The 23,940-nt window shown below is 32.7% G+C and overlaps 1 protein-coding gene across 4 annotated transcripts in view; it reads right to left on the bottom strand.

The window, feature by feature from the left end:
• The window catches only part of Tusc1 (tumor suppressor candidate 1), a 289,528-nt gene that overhangs the window by 157,154 nt on the left and 108,434 nt on the right, over positions 1–23,940 (bottom strand). The window contains exon 3 of one of the 4 annotated variants that reach the window (XM_087183825.1): positions 17,952–20,090. The exons of the other annotated variants lie outside the window; for them this stretch is intronic. The gene's annotated coding sequence lies outside the window, so the exon portion shown is untranslated. Of the gene's footprint in view, positions 1–17,951; positions 20,091–23,940 lie in introns of those variants that run through there. 4 annotated transcript variants of the gene reach the window in all.

Here is a 23,940-nt window from a genome sequence, read left to right as displayed (position 1 = left end):
ACAGAGTCTTCCACCCCACAAAATCAGAATACACATTCTTCTCAGCTGCACATGGGTCATTCTCCAAAATAGACCATATACTCACACATAGAACATATTTAAGTAAGTGCAAAGGAACTGAAGTTAGCACCTGTATATTATCAGACCATAGTGCGATGAAATTGGAGATCCATAGCAAAAGAAACTTGAAAAATTTCATAAACACATGAAAATTGAACAACACACTTCTGAATAACCAATGGGTCACAGAGGAAATTAAAGAAATCAGACAGTTCATTCAATTAAATGACAATGACAATACAACATATCAGAATCTATGGGACACAATGAAAATAGTCTTATGAGGGAAATTCATAGCAGTGAATATGCATATGAGGAAAACAGAAGGAGCCCAATTAAACAACCTGATACTGAAACTCAAGCTTCTAGAAAAGGAAGAGCAGGACAACCCCAAAGCTCATACAAGGGAGGAAATTATAAAGATCAGAGCAGAAATCAATGCATCGGAGACAAAGAGAATGATACAAAAGATGAATGAAGCCAAGAGTTGGTTCTTCAAAAGAATTAACAAAATTGAGAAACCTTTAGCCAACCTAATCAGAAAAAGGAAAGAAAAGGCCCAAATCCATGTAATTAGGAGTGAAAAGGGTGAAACTACAACAGACCCAGCAGAAATCCAGAGGATCATCAATACCTATTTCAAGAACCTGTATGCCAATAAGATGGACAACACAGAAAAAATGGACACATACCTAGATACATATGAATTACCAAAGTTGAACGAAGAAGACCTAAAAATTCTAAACAACCCAATATCAAACAATGAAATTGAAAATATTATTAAAAACTTATCAACTAAGAAAATCCCGGGCCCTGATGGCTTCACTGCTGAATTCTGCAAGACATTTAGAGAGGAATTACTGCCACTGCTGTTTCAACTCTTCAATGAAATTGAAAGGGAAGCAATACTCCCAAATTCATTCCTGGAAGCAAGCATCACCTTGATCCCCAAAGCAAAGAAAGACCCAACCAAAAAGGGGAACTATAGGCCCATCTCAATAAAGAACATAGATGCAAAACTCCTTACTAAGATACTTGCAAAGAGAATGCAGAAGATCATCAAGAAGATCATACACCCTGATCAAGTGGGATTCATCCCAGGGATGCAGGGATGGTTCAATATATGCAAATCAATCAATGTAATACACTATATCAATAGAGCCAAGGACAAAAAAACCTACGATTATCTCCATAGATGCAGAAAAAGTATTTGACAAAATCCAACATGCATTTATGATAAAAAACCTACAGAAAATTGGAATAGATGGTCTCTACCTCAAACTGATAAAAGTCATCTATGAAAAACCAACAGCCAATAACCTACTAAATGGTCAAAAAATGAAATCCTTCACACTAAAATCAGGAACAAGGCAAGGATGTTCACTATCACCACTCTTGTTCAATATAGTTGTGGAAACATTAGCCACAGCAATTAAACAAGGGAAAGAAATAAAAGGAATAAAGATAGGAAATGAAGAAGTCAAATTGCCATTATTAGCAGATGACATGATACTGTATATAGAAGACCCTAAGAACTCCACCAAAAGTCTTCTAGACTTAATAACCAAATTCAGTCAAGTAGCTGGTTACAAGGTCAATACACAAAAATCAATAGCTTTCCTTTACACAAATGACAGACTCACTGAGAGAGAAATAGGGCAAATAATTCCTTTCAAAATAGCATCCAAAAAACTGAAATATCTAGGAATCAACCTAATGAAAGAAATCAAAGACCTCTTCTCTGAAAACTGTAGCATTCCAAAAAGAGAGATTGAAGATGATATCAGAAAATGGACAGACATCCCCTGCTCCTGGGTAGGAAGGAATAATATAGTGAAAATGGTCATACTTCCAAAACTTCTATATAGATTCAATGCAATTCCAATTGAGATCCCAGCAGCATACTTCATGGACCTTGAGAAAACAATCCAAAAATTCATTTGGAAAAAGAAGAGACCAAGAATACCAAAAGCAAATCTAGGTAACAGAGACCTGGCAGAGTGTATCACAATCCCCAACTTGCAACTATACTACAAAGCTACTGTGATAAAAACAGTATGGTACTGGCAAAGAAACAGACCTGAGGACCAGTGGAACAGATTAGAAGATGCAGAAACAATGCCAGACACACTCAGTCATCTTATCTTTGAGAAAGGACCCAAAAACCCTCACAGGAGGAAAAATAGCCTCTTTAATAAATGGTGCTGGAAAAATTGGGTTTCAACTTGCCAAAGATTAAAATTAAACCTATATCTCTTGCCATGCACTTAACTAAAATCAAAATGGATTAAAGATCTCAATATTAAAATAGAAACTTTGAACCAGTTGGAACAGAGGCCAAGTAGAACTCTTGCAGACATCAGTGTAGGAAAAGACTTTATGAACAAAACCTCAGTTGCCAGTGAACTAGCACAAACAATCATCAAGTGGGATCTCTTCTTATTGAAAAGCTTCTGCACAGCAAGAGAAACCACCAGCAGTGTGAAGAGACAACCCACAATGTGGGAAAAAATCTTCACCTGCTTTTCCTCAGACAAAGGTCTACTATCTCGAATCTATAAAGAACTTAAAAAGATTAGACCTCCCAAATTTAAAGACCCAGTCTGAAAATGGGCATCTGAAATGAACAGACATTTCTCAGACAAAGAAGTAGAAATAGCAAATAAATACATGAAAAAATGTTCAACATCACTGGTCATTTGAGAGATGCAAATGAAAATAATGCTGAGATTCCACTTCACTCCAGAAAGAATGACTGCTATCATGAAATCAACCAATAACAAATGGTGGTGTGGCTGTGGGGAAAGAGGAACCCTGCTCCACTGCTGGTGGGAGTGCAGACTGGTGCAAGCACTGTGGAAATCAGTATGGAGATACCTCAAAGAACTAGGACTGGAAGTCCCATTTGACCCTGCTATTCCATTGCTGGGGATCTTCCCCAAAGAATTAAAAGAATCATACCACAACGATATATGTGCACCCATGTTCATAGCAGCACAGTTTGTGATAGCTAAAACTTGGAAACAGCCCATATGCCCATCAACTGGAGACTGGATAAAGAAAATGTGTTTTTTTTATAAAATGGAGTATACTCAGCCATAAAAAATGAGAAATTAGAGGCATTTATAGCTAAGTGGATGCACATTGAGGCCATACTCTTAAGTGAAATAAATAGGACACACATGTATAAATACCAAATAGTTTCTCTGGTGTGAGAAACTGAAAGTGTAAATAAGGACTAAAATATATAATAGGTAATGTGAAATAGGAAGAAAAGGGGCAAAGGGGAAGGAAGTAGGAGGGCTAGGGGAAAGGATAGAAGGCAATGGGATCAATATGAGAAAATGGAAAAATAGGAACAAAATCTTTGTAAATAGGGAGGAATGGAGGGGTTGCAGGGAGGGCTGGACAAGGGTGAAAAATAAGAACCAAGGGAGATTATGTAAAGGTGCAAATTTCCCATGATGAGTGTCATTATATTGTATACCTAAAATGTGCCAATGATTAGAATGAATTATCGATAATGCAAAATAGGAAGAAAAGGTCCAAAGGGGTAGGGGTAGTGGGAGGGGCAGGGGAAAGGAAAGAAGGGAAAGGAAAAATGATGAGAATGGAAAAAATGGAAATAAAGTCTTTGTAAATAGGGAAGGGTGGAGGGGGTGAAGGGAGGGCTAGGAATGGGGAAAAAATAAGAACCATGATGCATTATGAAAAGTTACAATTCCCTATGAGAATTGTAATTGTGTTGTATACCTACAGTGTACCAATAAAAGAATTCAACAAAAAAAGTCTTTATTTTTATAGAGTTGATGATATGTGATAGTACCTTCTACATGAAAACCTCAGTCTTCTTTTCTTGATGTATGATAACTAGAACAATTTCTTGTGAAACTTTTCCCAAATGTTCTATATCTATATAAGCTTTACCTTTCAAGTTTTTAGTTTTGAAGGAGAAAAGTTATTTGTTTTTCTATAAATGAGAGAATACATTCACTGTATTCTCATCGCACTGTATTCTATGCCACATTCTTTTTCATTTAACAATATGGCTCAGAGATCCAGTATGTATATATTATGACATTTTTATTATTTTTACTTTATTTTTCCTCACTCAAACATATTGCATTCTACTTTATCTTTATTCCCATTATAACATTCAGAGAAACATCTGCTAACATCTTATAATAAGGTACAGATGCTCCTTTGTATCTGTGAGTTACACATGCAAAGATTTAACCAACTACATATCAAAAACATTACAAAAAATAAATTGTGTCTATACTAAACATGTACAGAATTTTTTCTTGTCTTTGTTCTTATACAATACAGTACAACAACAATTCAAACAGCGTTCACCATACATCAATTATTACAAGTGTTATGGAAGGAGATGATTTAAAGTATATAAGAAGATATGCCTTGATCATATGCAAATACTATGACTTTTATATGTGACTTGGATTATCTACAGGAACTTTCATATCTTTAAGTGTACTGGAACCAAACCTCATTGGCTGCTAAGTGGAGACACAGTTGTCAGGAAAGAACTTCAGAGCTTGAGCTGTACCAAAAAAGAGGAAACTGGAAACATGTAATACTAAAACTATGTTTAAGTGGCCTCTTTTCTGAACCATTCTGTATATTTTCAACAGCTCCAGGTATTTTATTGTTGTGTTCAAAGGCCTTCATTTCTTCCCCAATACTCATTTGATTAGATAAAATTATCTTAACTGATCATTTAGGGCTGTGAAGTCTGTAACTTCTTGCACATATCCCACACATTGTTCAAAGTGAAGTCATTCCAGCAAAAAGGCTTACACATTCCACCCTCTGTCTTTGCCTAGGAGTTTTGTTATGCCTGGAATACCTTCTCCCCTTCTCAACAATCAAAAAATAACAAGGCCTTTTTACTTTCCTAAAATAGGGCTAATATCACTTTTAAATAAAATTCCATCGCATATTTTATATCTCTGTAAGAACTGTCTACTCCTCTAGTAGATTTATTTATATAGTAAGCATTCCCTTTAGGGTGATCATTAATTATTTAAGAGCAGTTTTGATGTCTTTTTCTTCTATGTATACCATGCAGTGTTCAGCATAATACTTTAGATAAGGTAAGTGCTCACTAAATATATGCTGATTTCAACTGAGTTCAATTTGGTACATTTTTACCATGACATGGGAATAAGATTCTGATTTATATTTAGAATCAGTGAGATATATTTCAGCTGGCCTTCCTGGAATTTATCCATTCCATTAAATGAAAGCCAACTCTGCAATAACCATCTAGGTACTTAATATTTTTTCTATAGAATGGGCAAATTGAAGTTTTCATTTAATGATAAAGATCACAAACAAAAGAAACTATCAGCAATAATAGTTCTCATTCCAGTCAATGAAAATATTTGACTTTTAATAAGGGACAAATCAGATTGCAATGGGGGAAAAAAGTAATAACAAACAGCAATCCTTTCCCTCTAGATCTGAATGAAGTCATGAAAAAGAAAAGGCTGTTGATGGCCATGTTGAAAGTAACTATCAAGTTAATCACAAGATAAAATCAAATTTTATCTTTAAATAAACTCACCACAAAAAAGAAAACAGACTTTTTCTTAGGGATGCTTTCTGAGCTTTTCACTGTAGATTATTTTACATCCAAAATAAAGAATGCAGGTGTCCTTATTATGATAGCATATATTTGTCAAATCACTTTACAAAGCTTTGTCATTCACATTGGCATCCCAGAACTTGGTACATCTCTACGATGAACCATCTTTAGGGAAAACAGGTTTTTCTAAGAGTTATTGGAGACAGTGGCATCAAGAGAACCAATGAAAATGACCTATACCTTGGCACTTATTTTTTACTTCATCAGCATTGGAACTGCCTCCATACTGGTTTCCAAAATTTCTTTTGTAAATGCATCATAGATCACATTTGTACAGTGTATGCCAGGTGAATCTTTTTAAACTTGCTAAAGGGGGGGAACAGAAATCAGCATCTGATACATTTCCAGAGCTGGAAAAGTGTTATGATTTCCAGTTGAATACATGCAAAATTTTATTTTGAATTATTAGAGAATTTTTTGAGACAAGGTTATGTAGTCAGGCTGGTTTCGGACTAGCTATGTAGCTTTGGCTGACCTTAAACTTATCCCCCTGCCTCAGCCTCCCTAATAATGGCATTAAAAGTGTGTTCCACAACAGCCAGCATTAAGGAACATTTAAAGTCAAATCTATTTGGAAATAGAAATTGTATTTGATCTAATGATAACATAGGGGAAAAATAGAAGCAAAATTTTGTACCCCCAATTTGTCAATAGAAAAATAAGTTTGCAAAAAAATAATATTAAGGCAGAAGGGTGGAAAGAAGCCAATAATCTTACAGTAAGTTTAGAAAATAAATGTAATTTATGAAATATTGTTCATTTGATGAATTTGGATTTGAATTTGTTTGGCTTTTTGTTTAAGTTATAGCAAGCAAATTCAAGTGAGAAATATGGTTACCTAACTAAATTGGTGGTCCAAAGATTAATTTAAAAAATAGAAGTGCTTGTTGTCTTGATGTTGCATTATATAATAGGAAAAAAGCTCTGGTGAATTTTAATCCATTAGACACCAAAATGTCCTGAAAATTTTTCTCAGCAGTGATTTCATAGCACATTTCTGGTTGTTGTGTCTTATAACAAACTTTCCAAAATAGTGTCAATAAAAATAATGAAGTAGTTAACAACTCTTGATGTTTATCTCATCCAATGCTAATTACTACACATCTATTATCTCATTTAGTGTTAATGTCACATAGCTGTTAAATGCAGAGCAAGTGTTTTAAGTCATAAACTGTCTACTCTTCACACAGTGCTACTATTCTATATCCAGGCTTTTGACAATTGGGCAGCAAGATGCTTCAGATTTTGTTCTTTGCCCTGAATTTAAAAGTAATCACAATATCAAGGTTGATTAAAATAGGAAGATCCACTGAAAATAGTTAAGGTTTTTTAACTTAGGCTTGTGGTTATAAATAACAGTTCTCACAAGTGTAGAAATTGAAAGCAAAAGAGCTGATTTAAATTACAAACTAAAATAAAGAATGAACATAATTTGCCAACTGGTTCTAAGCAATGAAAATGGCCACAAGCTCTGAGTAGTGCAAAAGGCTCTTACTGTTGCCAGTGACAGCTTCAAGGTGTAAAGTCTCTGAGAAATAAATGAAGTGGTGATGAATATTTACATTTATGAGCTATTATTTTGTTGCTGTATCATCACTTGAGTTGATAGGAAGTTTTTGGCAGTATTGTATTCATTTTAGAAAGAACAGAAGTTGTTAGAATGGAAAGAGGATTAAAAACTCATACAACACTGGAAAAATATCATTCTTCAGCCCTGAACATCCATCTTTTCAGCTATGTTTCATGCTATCTTCACTTCACAGAAGGGCTACAAAGATCAAAATAACTCACATAGAGAGATAGAAAATAGAATGATTATCATTATTTCTATGTGTAGGAAACTACTCACAGAATGAAAACATCCTGGTTCTACTATCTCTAAATAATACTCTTGATAATAGCATGGGTTTATATCTCAGCTCCACCACTTACTTTATGTTTCATCTAGAACAAATTATTTAAACTTGCTGTGAAAAATGTAATCTACAGTAGTATCCAATTCATAAGATTGTGTTGAAGATTATGATGCAATAAATAAAGGTAAAATGTTTATAAAAGTGCATCCCCCTTAGTAACAAATAAGCCACATAATAAGTCAATAAATGTCATCATTATTAATAATACTATTATTATTAACTCAATAGCTTCTACTATTCAGCCATTTAATGATGTTATTATGATCCTTATGGCCATATGAATTTCTCTAACTTAATATATACAGAAATTAGTAATAATTTAATGCTTTTGAATGATCTACCTTGTTTCAGTATGAAATAATACAATTGAGGAAAGGGGAAAAATAACATTTATTTAGTACTTTGTATAAATGTAATACTCACAATATTAACCCAATTCACAGGCAAGAAAAAAAAAATCAAGTCTCAGGGTCACAGAACTAGTAAAAGACAGGGTTTGGATACAATCAGATCTGCCAAATTCTAACTCTATTGTACCATGTGGCATATTTGCATTTGTCACATGTTAGTTTTGAAAAATTAGTGCCTCAATTTTAGCCAAGTATTATAATATTAAAATATATTAATGATCATCCCCTGAATAAAACAATGTCACATACTTAAGATATTTGTATTGTTTGTAATTGTGCAAATAGAAAAGTGATAATTTGCTTTATATGTGTATATAAAACATATTGTATTCATTTTTTGTTGAATATATACTATCCAATTGTTTAAAGTGTTTCTTTGACTACATATTAAAAAAAGAGAGTGAATAGTTTGGTATGCACAATTTTGATTTAAAGATACAGTGACTTTTAGTATTTTCCCTTTGTTTCCAATGAATGTGTTGAATGATCCAATGGGGAAAGCATTTTCCATGACAAATACTTATTACAGTTTTTTAAAAAGCTGAGATTACAAAATGTTTTAAAATGTTACTCCGTGAATATTATTTCAGTGCATATACTTCTAGAGTAATGGCATTTGCCATCTGGCATTCTTGCAAATAACTCTTCTTCTTTCACACACTGTACATCTCCTTGCCTGTCTTTCTCAGTTTGTATCTATTCATAATTAATCTCTAGGTTCATGTAACAGGCCTCTCCTGCATGTTCTCTTAGCTAAGGAAACAGGTACTCAAGAGTATAACATCATAGGCAGGGAACAAAGGATTCACATTCCACTCTCTGTTAGAGAGCACTGATGTGATTCTCAGGAGCAAAGCTTCTTAGCAACCAAAGGAAGGATTTACAGCCCTCCAGCTTTCTCAGCTACCAAAGCTCTTGAAGGCTTTCAAGGGGTGACCTTCTTAGCAAAGGGCTGGATTCTTTTAATGCACTCACTTTCAAAAGGTAGCATACCTGTTTTTCCAGTGTGATGTGGATGCTATTAAAAGAGAGTTTCCATGGATACGGACCTCAGTGGGAATGAAACAGGATTGTCCTCTTTTCAGACTCATTGTTGCTCCAAATATTCCTAAAATCTAGATCATGTCTCCTTTTATTCACCTTTCTTATGACTTGCTTCTTATTTATGAAGCATTGTCAGTGGTAAATAATTCATACCTTTCTAAATGTGTAGGTTCAAGTGCCAAGGTAATTGTAAGAGATATTATAACATGTATGTGGAAAAATGGTCAGTTCATTACCTAGAGTTCATTGAGTATGAATTTTGTTGTGCCTCATTCATATACGACTCTAGAAAACACACATTAATAAAAGTAATACAAAATTTGTCAAATTTAGAACCTTCTTTAAATAATGTGAATCTGAGGTTATATCAAAACAGCACTAAAAGTCCTCCTTTCTCCCTTTCTCTTTTGTTTTGTGGGTGAGTTACATCTAAGTATGCATAATGCCACATAATTATATACTTTTGGGATGTTATGATTAAAATACCTAAAGTTATCTTTTTTAAAACCTAAATTAATTCATCTGTTGAGTTTACTAAGTGGTAATATTTTTCACTAGAACTTCTGTAAAGAAGAGGATATCAACTTTCTTTGGAGAATTCATGAGAGAATCATGTTACCACTTCTTCAGGGAGGTACAAGATCCTGCCAGAAAATGTCCCCATTCTTGAAAAAAGAAGTTACTAAATATCTGAGACATTTGTCATAAATCAATGTGCTACCCCTCCCCTGGGAGGAGGGGAAAGAATCCCCCAAATAAAGACAGAATTGGCAAATAATCAATTGAGCTTTTTCAAATAGGAACAACTGATCAACACGGACAAATTTTCCAAATTCAGGTTAGGAGAATCAACAATTTAATAACCCTTCAAAAGATGAGGAAAAAAGTCAGCTTTGTCTTTAGGACATTGTAGATTAAGTTTGTCAGAAATTCAGCTAAGTTCACTAGATTTTAAAGAACTTTAATGTATAATTAGTTAATGGGTTATTCATCCCCTTACATTGGCTTCTGGTCAGAAAAATATATAATAAAACACATTTTTGTCATGAAATTATAAAATTTTAGTTTATTAATCAGTGGGAATAATTCATTTATGGAAAATTTGAAGTCAGTTTGTGAAATAAAGTTTTTCTGGCAATCTAATTTTTAAATTTAAGATGTTAAATCACTGTATTTTATTTAATGTTTTAAAAAATTCAAAGAATTAAAATATCACTTATTTTCCTTTGAGCATGTATGTGTCTGTATAAAAAGTATATCCCTGCAAATGTATGTCTAACTGCTAAGAAGTGACTCAGGAATACTACCACATCTCATTTTTAATTAGTATCAATTAGCCTAACATAAACCTCAATAGCTTCCAAAAGAAATGTATGGTTTCTGTCTGTTTGTTTGTTGTGCTTTCTACCTTGGCAATGAAAAGTTAAGAAATACAACTTTATGTTAAAGAATACCTACTATTATTCTGATACTCAGGGCTTAATGTTAATTCTCAAATCATAATTTAAAATAATGAGCAGATTAAGAGGAAAATAAAATATATGTCTTAAACTGAAGACAAGAGTATAATTTAGAAGATTTCCAGATGGCTTTTGGATAATGCTCAGCAATTTTCATGAAAAAATGTAACTGAATATTTATATTATTTCTACTTTAAATTATTTCTTTAATAATTTAAATTATTAAATATTTCATAATATTGCACTTTAAATTACTTTCATTAAATTGTGAAAAACAGCAACAAAAAACTATTGTTATCAAAATCTGAAATTGGAAAAAAGTCATCTTCAGAGTCTTTATTTTTTTATTAAAATATTTTTAAGAAGTTACTTTCCAAATATGTTTTTAAAACACATTAATACATGCTTTATCCACTGCTGCTACTTTTGCCTTCTTTGGAAAAAAAGTGAGAAAAGATATTAATTATCTTCTTAAATATATATGCCTGTCAGTCAAAAAATGTCAAAGGAAGGGAAATGGGAAAATTTTCATAGAAATCCATAAACCCTTCAAGCACCACAAATAAGTTTTAAGGAGAATGAGCAATTTATTCAATTTATTGTTTGTGCTTGTTCACATAAAAGAAGTTATAAGGTATTCTACAAAAGAAAATTGAAGATTGTTGGTACAAACCGTTATTGTTGTAAACTAGCTAAACAAGGTATGTGACCCAGGAATAAAGATGCTATTTTATCTTTTCTGTCACCTGTGTATGTCTTTCCTTTGAGTCATCTCTAAGTATTTTCCTTTGTTTTATTTCATATCCTTGTGAAAGGATGCTTATTGTTTAGTAAGCAGGATTAGGGTAGTTGAAGTTTATAGAGTCAATGGCTGACAAACAATAAGGTCAATGTCTGTCCCATCCTGGAAAAATTGAGGTTAGAGCAGGTGAAATTATCATTCTATTTTGTTTTTATGGTTTTAATAGAATGCCAGTGAGTCCCTGACCTCTGCTGCCAGTCATGTCTTAGTCTAATAGCAATGTGTAACCTTTGGCACTCAATTAAAACAGGAAATAATGCAAAGAATGGGTCAAGATGCATGTTTGGCCAATGCAAGCCTTTCAAATAAATTCCAAAGGACTTTCAAGGAAGTCATAACCTTTATTCACTTGGCACACAGGCATTCAAGATATGGTCAGTAAAGAAAAATGAAAAAAACACAGAAACAAACAAAATCACCTATATCAATTATTTTCTTCCTGAATCAAAGACCTGTGTGTTAAGGGATCCAAGAGCATAACAATTCACACATATATATTGTGATTACTGGGGGTTGAGGTGTTGGTACTAACTGGCTAAATAGAACAGGAGGAACATAGAAAGTTTTTGACTTGACTAGCCAGATTGTTTTATTTAATGTGAATTCATTTCACAAATAAGAGATCCAGAGGTTTCTTTTTCCATATGGAGTTTTTGAGAAGAGTTCAATATGTGAATGTCAGTACTGATAGTAAGATTTGCAATCAGTTGTAGAAGTATTCACATTAGAGACAACAGGTATACCAGAAATCTGACATATCCTACAAAGTGACAATTTGTTTATGATAAATGTTCTTCGCACATGTTCAAGACACTATCTCATATTTTATCTACGAAATAACAAAAAAATTGGAAAAAGAATATATGAGGATGAAATCTGTGGTAGAAATAGCATGACCCTGGGCTTGGTTAGGTTCAGATGCAAATTACAATTTTCTTTCTTATTAAAAATATGCACATTAATAAATTAAATGATCTTTTATGTATTATTTTCAATTAATTGGGAAAATATTATACAACTTCTGGTATTGCTTTTCTTCTGACATTATTTTTACTAAGTCTTATGGTTGCTAATTAATATTTAATTATACTGTGACTAGTACAGAACAGACATAAATCCATATATATTAACATGTTATATGACTATTGAAAAACTTGATTTCATTCAGTGTGGTATTATTTATTGGAGCTCTAGAGACACAGCACCATCAAGAAGCATTTCACATGAAGTAGCGCTATGTTTTAGTTTCAAATAAAATAGTTGAGAGATTTGGGTCGATCTGCAACACATAAACATACACATCCACACACACAGAAACACATATGCCATTGGATATTTGGAAATATATACATAAAATATATATAGCAGCAATCTTATTGAATGTTAGTGGGAATATGATATCTGATTCTTGGATTAACTTTCAAAATTACGTATTTGTTGATTCTGTAATAACACAATAGGCATTAATGTTTATAAATCTTTTATAAAACTACAAATGAGATTATTGATAATCTCTCTTCTATAACCTCTTATTTTAAAATATTAGATTAGCACCATTTCTTGTCTCCCACTTTTACAATGCATTAATTTCTGTATGCTTATAGTGATGATGAATACATGTGTTTTGTATCTCAGCAGAAGCTAGTCTCATCTTGTTTTAAAATAAAACTCGACCATGTTATTGCTTTAATACAATGCACATAACATTTGTTGCATATAATCTGAGACAGTAAGTGACATTAGAAGTATTTACTTTTTAGCATTTGTAGCATATATTTGGAAAACCAGCTAGAGTTGGTGCTTCTTGAGAGAATATCTCGGGTAATTTTCTTTATTGTGCTATTGTAATGAAATTTCCCATTTATTCTGGAATCAGTTTTGGTAAACTATGATTCCTTGACAAAAATTATCCAACTAATTGAACCGAGTTTGTAATTCATATAATGTTTTCAATAGATATTTCCTCAGTTACTGATTATTTTGTGCATTTGTGTATTCTACATTGTTTATTTGATTAAATTATTCCTAGTTACCCTATTTTGTCTTTTTTAATGAAACTACTTTTAGTAGGTTTTGTGTTTTTCAGTTTGAGTTCTACATGTATATTTTCAAAACATTTACTATTTTTATCTTTTAGAGTACGAAGCTTGTTATATACATGTAAAGATCTACTACTTTATTACTTACGTTGTTTAGTTTTTGAACATTCTGGCTTTTGTGACTATTTGATCTATCTTTGGCAGAGTGAGTATTCTCCTATTATTTCTGTTTCTGCCCAGTTTGCCTCATATCTCTCATTCTTTCTGCTGCATGACAGCTTCTGCTTTGCTGTGTGGTGGATAAATATTCATAACTGTCATGTTATGGTTGTAAGTCACAGGCTTTAGGGGTATAAACTTCCTCCTTTTGTTTGTTTAACACTTCTGCACCTGCATTCTACCTTGTTATCAATGCTGTATCCTCCCTTTGTTTTCACCTGCCTATCATATTCTTGATTTTCAGCTTTTCTGAATGACCTTGCACGCATGTCTCTTGTAAACAGCAGAGACCGGGGTTTTGTTTTGTGAGCAATATAAAGATTTTTTCATAAGCGACTTAATCTCATTTCAATTTTTTGATATAACAATTTTGTCAGTTCTTCCATGTTATTTTATCTTCACTGCATATGATATCTTTCAGAATGAGATGGTTTTCTTATTCTCATTTTTCCTCTGACATACTAATATTTAGTATATTCTATCAGTGTATCATATTGTTAAACTTTATTCTAATACTATTATATAATGGTCTTATCTCCTTTTATTTCAGATAGGATTTTTTTTTCTGCAAACTGGTTAGCAATCAATTCAATTATATCATTTTCCTCCCACTCTTACAACCCAGTCCCTCTTTTCTGCTAATTAAAGTGACTGGGGTTATATTTTGAGTTCCTTTGTCATCATAACATAATTTAACACATCCTGAATAAATAGATTGTTCACTTTTCCCTGGCAGTATTTTCTTTTCCTCTGGTTTCAACAATTGTATTGGAAATAGCTTGATTCTGACGATTCTGGGTCAATTCTCATTGGTGCAGCATATGTGCTGCAAATATGTGGATTTAGGCCTTTATTTATCTCAAGTACATTTTCAGAATTAAAATTTTAAATATTTTCTGTTTCACTTTTTTCTTTTTGGCTTGCAATTACATGTTTATTGGGTCAGCTTTGCATATTTTTAATATTTACCACCTTATCCTATGGTCCCTTTATATCTTCTTTTATTTGTTTATTTTCTGGCCTCTTTGAATTTAGATACTCTCTGTGTTTTACTATGATTTTTGATTGTTAGTTCTTAGCCTTTTATAAATTAGTCATTATTTCACAATTAATTTTGTGTTTTACTTCTACTACTCTTTCTAATTCATATCCACTTTTGTTAGCTTTGGTATCTTGACCACTGTTTTCTTGGACTTTTCAGTTTTTTAATTTTTTCATAGCTAGATGTATATTGGAAAATGATTTCTTAATTCAGTTTGTAATGGTGTATTCATCTGATTCTTTGGCTATTTTTTCTTGTGAGCTTCCTTTTGTTGCTGGGATTTTCTAATTAATGTCTCTCTTTTAACATAATAGGTTTTTTATTATTATTATTATAATTATTAATGCACTTACTATAATTGATTAAATGGTTTCTGTTTTCTTGGTCCAGTTACTAGTAGAAAGATTTCTCAATTTTTGTAATCTTTCAATGACCAGTAATTTCTTTTGTATATTGTAATATCTATAATACTTTTAATGTAGTTGCACTTTCATTTATTTAAAATTTCTGCCTTTATTATACCTAGGTCATTCTAGAACCTCTCCCTCAAAAAATATGGAGTATATGGCAGAAATGTTTGCTTCTCCATGAACAAAAATAAAAATTCATCTTTAAAATTATAAGGATTATCAATGAAGTTTTGTAAAAGCTGTTACTATTCATTGCCTCTTCATCAGCTTTGCAGTTAAGCAGGCAGCACCCCACTGCTATCCAGTGATGAGCTTAAGGTAGGGGAGGTACTGTATTCTTTAACTGCTAGAAGTGACCTACAAGAATGACCTGAGGGCCGAAATGAGGGTGTTATTCTAAGAAAGTACAGTACAGTCTGGAATTGTATAGCATGGGAACTTTAACAAGGCAAGAGTCAACACAATAACAGCTCTCATGAAAGTTACATTTATTCTCTCTCTCTCTCCCCTTACTTGATATTCTCTACTTAAATCAGAGGGTTCAAAGGTCATGAGACTTATTATTGGACATCTCCTGTGAATAGTCTGTATGTTATCTTACTCTTTTTAGAACATAATAAAACAGAAAAATAATACTAAATCTCTTGGCTCAACCATGGAACACATATTATAGATTGCGGTGTGTGGTGGTGGGTTGATCTTTATTGCGAGTTTGCCTGGATTAAGAGACACCTAGTATATTAGAAAAATACACTTTTGGATATGTCTGTGGGGTGTTTCTGGAGATGATTGGCTTGTAGATCAGCAAACTGAGGGGCAAGGCTCTTCCTGATTATGGGCTGCATGATCTTATAGGCTTGCAGCCTGGATGGCATGAAAAAGAAAAGGAAGAAGTTGTTCTGTGCTTAAAACTCCCATTTTTGAGTGGATGCATCATTTGCTTCTGCCATAGCCTGTAATCATCAGACTCCAGCTTCTTTAGTCTTTAAACATGGACTCACAAAAGTGCCTTTTCAGGGTGCTTCCATGCCTTCAGCCTTAATTTGCACTACATTCTTATTTTGTTCTGAGGCTTCCAGCCATTTGCATTGAGCAGCTATTAGCTCCTCCAGATCTCCAGGGTGCAGATGGTCATATGGACTCTCCCACCTGGGGTCTTGTAAAGATATCTAGTAAGACCCCTTTACTAATTATACATATATTTTAATTGATTCTCTTCCTCTAGAGAACTCTAACATAGTGTGTGTGTTAAAAAATTCCTTTACAAGAGTGAGTTAGCATATTTTCAAGTGAATTCCACTATTGGCACAGGTAAGTTTATATGATAATCTTAACTTTCCAAAATTCAGCTTCATCTCACCAAGCAATGACTATAATCACACTAAGGGGCCCTTGTAAAATACAAAAGAGATGCAGAAAGAGCATAATATATCTAGGTTAAGCTAAATACAGCATCTTCTAGAATTGTATAGGATGGAATCTCTGGTGAATAGAGACCCACAAAAGGGCAACATCTCTTCCCAAAGAAACGTATTCACAAGTGATTCTTAACAACTTAAGTTTTAAGTAAGTCACTTTGTTCAAAATCTTTTAACTAACTGATCCATTGTGTTATGTAATTGTGCATGGTCACACTATTAGATAAGAGGAGATTGAATGGTTATTAAGAGCAAAATATGAATATATGGCATAAAATTGGAATTTTATTTTCATTTTAATATAAGGGCTTTTTCTGGAAGCAGAAATCAGCTCATTCTTTAGGCCTTAATATTAGTCTCTTTCTTGACAGAACAACAAATGTTAGAGGCAAAAGAAAATAGACACAGTTTTCCTAAGAAATTTAACTACACAGCTATTAGTGATAGAGAATTCATGTATAGCTCAAAGTCTCATATAGTCATAGGACTTTGGAGCTATGCAAAATATGTAATCACAAAATCCCACTCTCATAGCTTATAAAAGGGAAAATGAAACTCAGAAAGTTGAAGAGATTTTCTCAATGTCATACAAGGAGATACCAATAGATTTATATCTGAAATTTAGTTCTTAGGCTTTTTCTATAAAATCATGAACTTGTTCATCTCTCAGTTACTTTAGAGACCTCAAAAATCCTACCCTACTATCATCTTGGCAGTGCAAAAATTAGAATATTGAGACTGACAGTGAGCCCAATAGGAACGTTGCATCCCATTTAATTGGTGTGCATGCACGTGTGAAAAACTCCTACTTTCAACAAAATTCTCTTACATAATAATCAAAATAAGATCATTTCTACAAATGCATTTGCTTTTGAAAGGTCAAATATTTTCCATAAGAATTGTAAAGACACTCAATATGGAAAAAGAAACTTTAAAAAGTCTTAATATGCAAAAATTTTGTAATAAGGAAGTATATAAATATCATGTTAAAATATGAAGAGGCCATCAGTTAATAGTCATTGCAAAGAAATTTCATGATATCTACACTTATTTTATGTGTTTTAACTACATACAGTCAGAAATAAGAATTGGGGCAACTTAGCTATTAAGTTGAACTGCATTAAATTATCATTTTTATACTTCAAATATATCAGCAATTTTATATAATTGAACTCATATATTTCTGAGTTATGATGAAATGGGAAAAATTAATCCTGATTTTCTTGGTTCTCATACACCTTTCATAATTGTGTACTTTGTTAAGTTGAATTTGACTCTATTTTAAATTACTTCCTATTTTTATCATTAGAGTTTCTAAACAAAATTCAAACTTCTACTTACATAAAATCATATGCTATGTACTATTTGGGAATGAAAAATTTAAGGGCATTATCAAAGTTAATTTTAAATTTAAGATTTCAAAATGTAAACCAAAATAAGATGCAAATCCATTTGTCACTGAGTGAATTAAAATAAAATGCTTTATTTTTAGCATTAAACTTCCATATAGTTTACAATTTCTTGCAACAAGCACCATTTTTTATCTCCAAAATGCATCAAATACAGAGGCAACTTGGGAAATTATCTAGTACACCTCTGCACTATACCAAAACCCCTGAACAACAGAAAAATAAATAGTTACAAAATGTTACACAACTCCAATGGTGGGTGGTATCTTCATTGGAAATCAGCTCAAGTTTCAACTTTCTACAGCTTTTCACAAAAGTATAATTCCTTTCTAATAAATGGCCTCTTTGTTCTTCTCCATGATTAGCTTTATCTTGTATAAAACCATCTTTCAGCCTGAGAAGTGCCTTCAATAGCTATTTACAAAACTCCTTACTCTTCTTTACCTCAGGTGCATAAGAAATAGAAGTTTTATGGCAAGAGCCTATAGAAAGAAGCACACAAAGGATCATGAAGAATCAAGAGGACTTATTCCCATAGTCATTTTACAGGGCTGTGATACAGAGATGGCTTTTTTGTTCTAAGGGCTGCCAGTACTTATAAGAAGAAGCACTGCAAAGAAATCAGCATCTACCCCTGAGGAATGCTGAAGAGACACTTTAATGGATGAGGTGTGGAAAGGTCATGGTGGATGTCTTACCAAGTATTTAACAGGGACAGCAATTTGCAAACAGGACAACCTCATTTTGGAATTCTAGCAGTTTCTTCTACTCAGGACCATGACCGCTCAAAATTAAATCACAATAAAGATAAATGTAATGTGTTAAGTTGTTCCTAAGCTATTGGAATCAGATAAGGAGTGTGCAGCATTGTGGTGAGATCACATATGATTGTGATAACTCAAATGCTCCATTTATCAAATGGCTCTTTCCATCTACACAGAGACCTAATGCATTTTGGTGAGCCTGAGATCAAGATCCTAGTAAGTACTAGAAATAACTATTTTACTTTGTGAATGAACAAAGAAGAATGAGTTCTGAATTATGAGGAGGAAAACTAAGAGTGCAAAAATTTACATACTTCTAAAGCACATTTCTTCAGAAATAAAGCTAACATCAATTTTTTTTCCTGGCCAATCCTTATTCCTCATAACTGTACACTATTTTCAGGTTTATTAGCAGAAATTGAAATAGCATTTTGCATTTATTTAGTACTAATTGTCCAAAAACTCAGTAACATTAAAAATAGAAGTAGAAGTAGTTTAATGTATTTATTATTATATTTATTTATTTTTGCATTCCATTGTTTATGTAAATAAATGGTCATTTTTCTTGTATTTATTTTTGTATTTGTCTGTTGTTAGACATGCAATAAGTTAAGATCAGTTTGGAAAAATCATATAGACAGTTTAGCTCTAATAATTTAAAAATACTGCTTTTTTCATCATTATATTCTATCAAGGGATATAATGGCCTAGTGTTTTGGCTGAAAATATTACAAGAGAAGTTAAAAAGTACTCTCCCTGAATTTAAGAAATTAATTTATATGCATTTTGTCTTATTGTGACACTTTTTCTTACAACATTCTTTTGGTCTGAGCAAAGGTAAATACAAATTTCTGTTAACAATTATATTTAATTTCTAATATATATTAACACAAGACTTTAAACCAAAATAAACCTTAACCACCACCCCCATTGGAAAGACACATTCAATTACTAAATCATAAGCCAAACATAGTAGTCCTTTGTATGAGCACTGTATTTTCAAATAATAGTTAAGTACAGTTGAGTCACTTAAAATTAAAGATTTTAAATTAAAGACTTCATTATTAATACACTTATTATTATTGAAAGTAATAAAACATCCCAATGTCTTCAAATATTAAGTTGGCCATTAAATAAGACAAACACATTCAAATACAGGTGTTTGGGCTGGAAGCCTTAAACAAAGTACATGGAGAAGCAGGAGAAAGATATCTCAGGTTTGACAGACTGTTAACAATTAATATTGGACAATAAAATACTATATGATCAGTCACTGCACTCCTGTCCCTTGAAGAGAATCCATATATCATTAAGGAATTGTTGCATGTTGAAGTCAAAGTCCCCAAAGCAAGAGTATGAAATTCTATTCCAATTCTCAGTATTACTAATGAAGTTGGTTGCTACTTTATTATCACACTGGTTCACAGTTCTGTATTAGGAAAAGAAAATGAGATTTAAGAAATTAATTGATTTCAAGGCAAGAGACACTTACATTTGATACTGCTGTAAGTCCAAGTATAAATAAAAATGTCTATCAAAGCAAAAATAAATAAATAAATAAAATTAAATTAAAGATTTTCATAAATATTTAGTAAAATGTTCACATTACTGAAAATTAGATGAAACTGTGGTATATAAGCCAGTGCAAAGGAGTTGAGGACTCTTCCCAGAATAGGTGACAAGGAAAAAATGGTTAAAGAATCCAGCTAATATATTAAGAAAATTAAAATTATGATCAAAAACCCAGAAATACCTGTAACTGGGCTTCTGACAGTCAAATCTTGAACAGATTGAGTCCAGGAAACTTTCTTCAAACAAAGTAGTATTTTCTCCCTGTCACTGAAGTTTCAATGGCGTCAGAAATAACCTTGTCCAAAATGAAACTCCTCAGAAAGCTCTTTCCTTCCCAGACACAGCCATCAATAAGACATAGACTAGGCCTTGTGTGCATGCATCACGTTTTCTGAATCAGTTGCCCACGTTCAGACTGACCAGTCAAGCCTTAATTTTCTTCATTTCCCCCTGATGCTGACTGTTAAACCCAGGGCCTCATCCATGCTAGGAGAGTAATCCACCACTGAGCAACTTTCCCAACTGTTTTTTTTTTGTTTTAAAGTAGGATCTCACTAAGTTTTCCAGCTGACCTCATACTTAAATTCTTCTGCCTCAGCATCCCGAGTAGCTTAAGATTACAGGTATGCACCACCATGTTTCACTGTTTTTCTTGTGTGCTATTTCTTATTTTAGATTCCCATATTTCCAATTTGAGAGAAAGGTTTCAATTGGAATTCTGAAAAATGTAATTCATTTATTCAACCATCTACTTATGTTCTCAATAACTACAAGTATATATTTAATGTCTATGATAGACCAGATATAGAAAAGATACGTTGAAAAATAAAAGAAATCCATGCCTTCAAAAGATTCTGTGGAAAAAGACAATGTAAAGTTGATAAATCTACATAATAGACTACAAGGTGAAAAAAAAAGTAAGAAAGGAAGCCTCGAAAACCAAACTTGGGAATGGAGTAAAGTTAAGTGGTGGTTAGAAAAGAACTATAAGAATGATACACATTAAGCAAAGACTTTGAAGGAAGTGAGGAAATTCACCATGTGGATAGATTAGGGGAACAGCATCATAGACATAGGGCATAAACAACTGCAAAATTGCACAGGTGGGAATCTGCTGAACAGCTCTAACGAGCAGCATGACTGAAGTGAGAGCTCTAGGAAGTAGGGGGAAAGGAAATCATGAAGGCAATCAAAAGTGGGAAATGAATCTTACTGGGATTTTAGGCTATTTAAAGGCATTGACTATTTTAAAGACATTCTAAGAAAGATCTGGATTTACTGGAGCATTGTGAGCAAAAGAGTGACTTCTGCTAAGAAATGCATAATTAAAACTACTCAGAATGCTTTGCGAAAATAGACTTTGGGGAACAGAGAAAGATGAGATGGAAGCAGGGAGACCATTTGTAGGAGGTTAATTCCAAAAATCCAAAGCAAGGCATTTATGGATTAGATCCAAGGTGATTGTAGGAGAAGTAATGAGAAATGAGCAGATTCTCGACACATTTCAAGACATGACCAACAGAGTATTCTGAAGCAAAGTAGGAGACACAAAATGAAAACAAACAAAATCCCTGCAGGCCTGCAGGATGTTTGGGCCAGAGCAACTGATGAATATCTAAACAACTCTGAGGCTCTATCTTACTACAGCCAGAATGGCTGTCATCAAAAATGCAAAAGCTAACAAAGGCTGGCATGGGGGTGCGGGGTCACCTCTTCCACACTGTGGTGGGAATGTAAACTATTACAAATTCTATGGAAATTAGTATGGAGATTTTTCAAAAAACTAAACGTTGAAATTGCATTTGATTCAGCTATACCTTGCCTGGGTATATTCCCCAAAACTGAAGACACGATACTACAATGATACATGCATATCCATATTTACAGCAGCACAACTTACAATAGCTAAGCTCTGTAAATAACTAAATGCTTGTCAATAGATGAATAAAGAAAATGTAGTATTATACACAATGTAATTTTATTCAGCTATAAAGAAGTATGAATGTATTTACAGGAAAATGAATAGATCTTGAGACCATATTGTTGAAAATAAGTCAGACATGGAAAATTAAAAATCACATAGTTTCTTCCATACAAGAAACCCAATTATAAATAAGTTAAAGAGCAAAATAATGGAGGAATTTTTGAAGTAAGGAGAGAGATCAGGAAGGGGGCGAGGAGAGAAGGTAGAGAAAGGGTAAAGGAGATAAAAAATGATTAAGGTATCCCAGAATAAACATAAATTTCATGTACTCCAAATATATACCAACTTTTAATTTTTTAAAAAATTACTATTGAGAACAAGTGCAGCACTGATTTGTGTGAGAAGAGAAAGCAGGAATGATTGCAACACAGAAGGGTTGCCGGCTGGGATAGTCTGAAAAATGAGTCACTTTTCAGGTATTACAGAGAAGAGAAATGGGAAATGGTCTGAAAGTAGCAATTATAAATATGACACCTATGCAACTCTAAGCCCACAGTAAAGAGTGCGGGAGGGGAAAAAAATGTTGCCTAATAAGGCTACAAGGAGGACAGAGTCCTGGCAAGAGTCAGATGGTTACCTACAATAAGATGAGGACATATTCTCCTAGAATTTACATTGATATTTAGAGGATTTTGTTCATTAAGGAAACTGTAGCATTTTGAAAATACTAAATTTTATATTGCTTTTTCAAATCAATGTTTTGTCCATATTTTCCATGTTTGCTATTTATGCTTTGATATGAGTTAACTTTGAGTAAAAATGTTTGCTTCTGAGTTCTCAGCAATCATTGTTCAGCTGTTTCTTCCGGACAGTGAAGTTATCTAATAATTTTTTAAATTCTAATAGTTGTGACCTTGAGAGCAAAAATAAAAGAACCTATAATATACTGAAAAGTTTATATCAGCACTTTATGCTGAAATTCTAATGTCAAATTTACAGATATGTGGAAAAAGAACCAAACAGTGATGCTAGGGATGTTTTTCCACATGGCAGAAGCAAAAAACTGGACAACTGGGAATTTTAAAAACAGTTTTTTTTAAATCTTAGATTTTTCTGACTACTCTCTATTCTTTTGTATTTTCTCTACTTTTCCTTTTAATTTCTGATTGTCCTTTTTTCTCCCTAATCTCACAATATTCTCTCTTCATATTCTTTTCATCCTTTTTACTTCTTTCCTAGAATTCTTTCAAATGTAATTAAGTGGTGAGTTCTTTTTACCACTGCAGACTTTTATTTTTATCTTTTCTACCAACATGGTAGGACATTTGTCATTGTATATGAGACACCAGCAATATGCATTCATTTGTACTTAGGGAAAAGTATTGTTCCTATCCTTAGCATTTGTTGGCAAAGGTCTCTCATTAATAATTCTGACTTCACTTGATATTACCAAGTTAGTAAGTAGTGTGCAGTGACATTTCAAATGTATGCAGAATGTGTAGAGATTGTGGTTAAAAACAATTCTCATCCATTCTAATTCTTTAGACAAGAATAAAACTGAAACATACAAACTGAAACATTTGTCTTCTTTTAATGAGTAAAAGATGTTTAACATAATTCAAGCAATACATTTTTATAAATATTTGGTATATTTTATATATTATAGTATTCTTAATTTTCAAATATATAATCTTGAAAGATAAAAAAGTCACAAATAATATTAATTACAGTATCTTATATATCAAAATACATTCTATAATATATCTAACATCTATAATGTATA

The sequence above is a fragment of the Heterocephalus glaber genome, unplaced genomic scaffold (assembly GCF_053883595.1).
Source record: "Heterocephalus glaber isolate CG9 unplaced genomic scaffold, H.glaber_assembly_v1.0 deba00001481, whole genome shotgun sequence".
In the NCBI taxonomy this organism is placed as follows: Eukaryota; Metazoa; Chordata; class Mammalia; order Rodentia; family Bathyergidae; genus Heterocephalus; species Heterocephalus glaber.
This window is presented reverse-complemented; position numbering and strand designations above follow the sequence as displayed.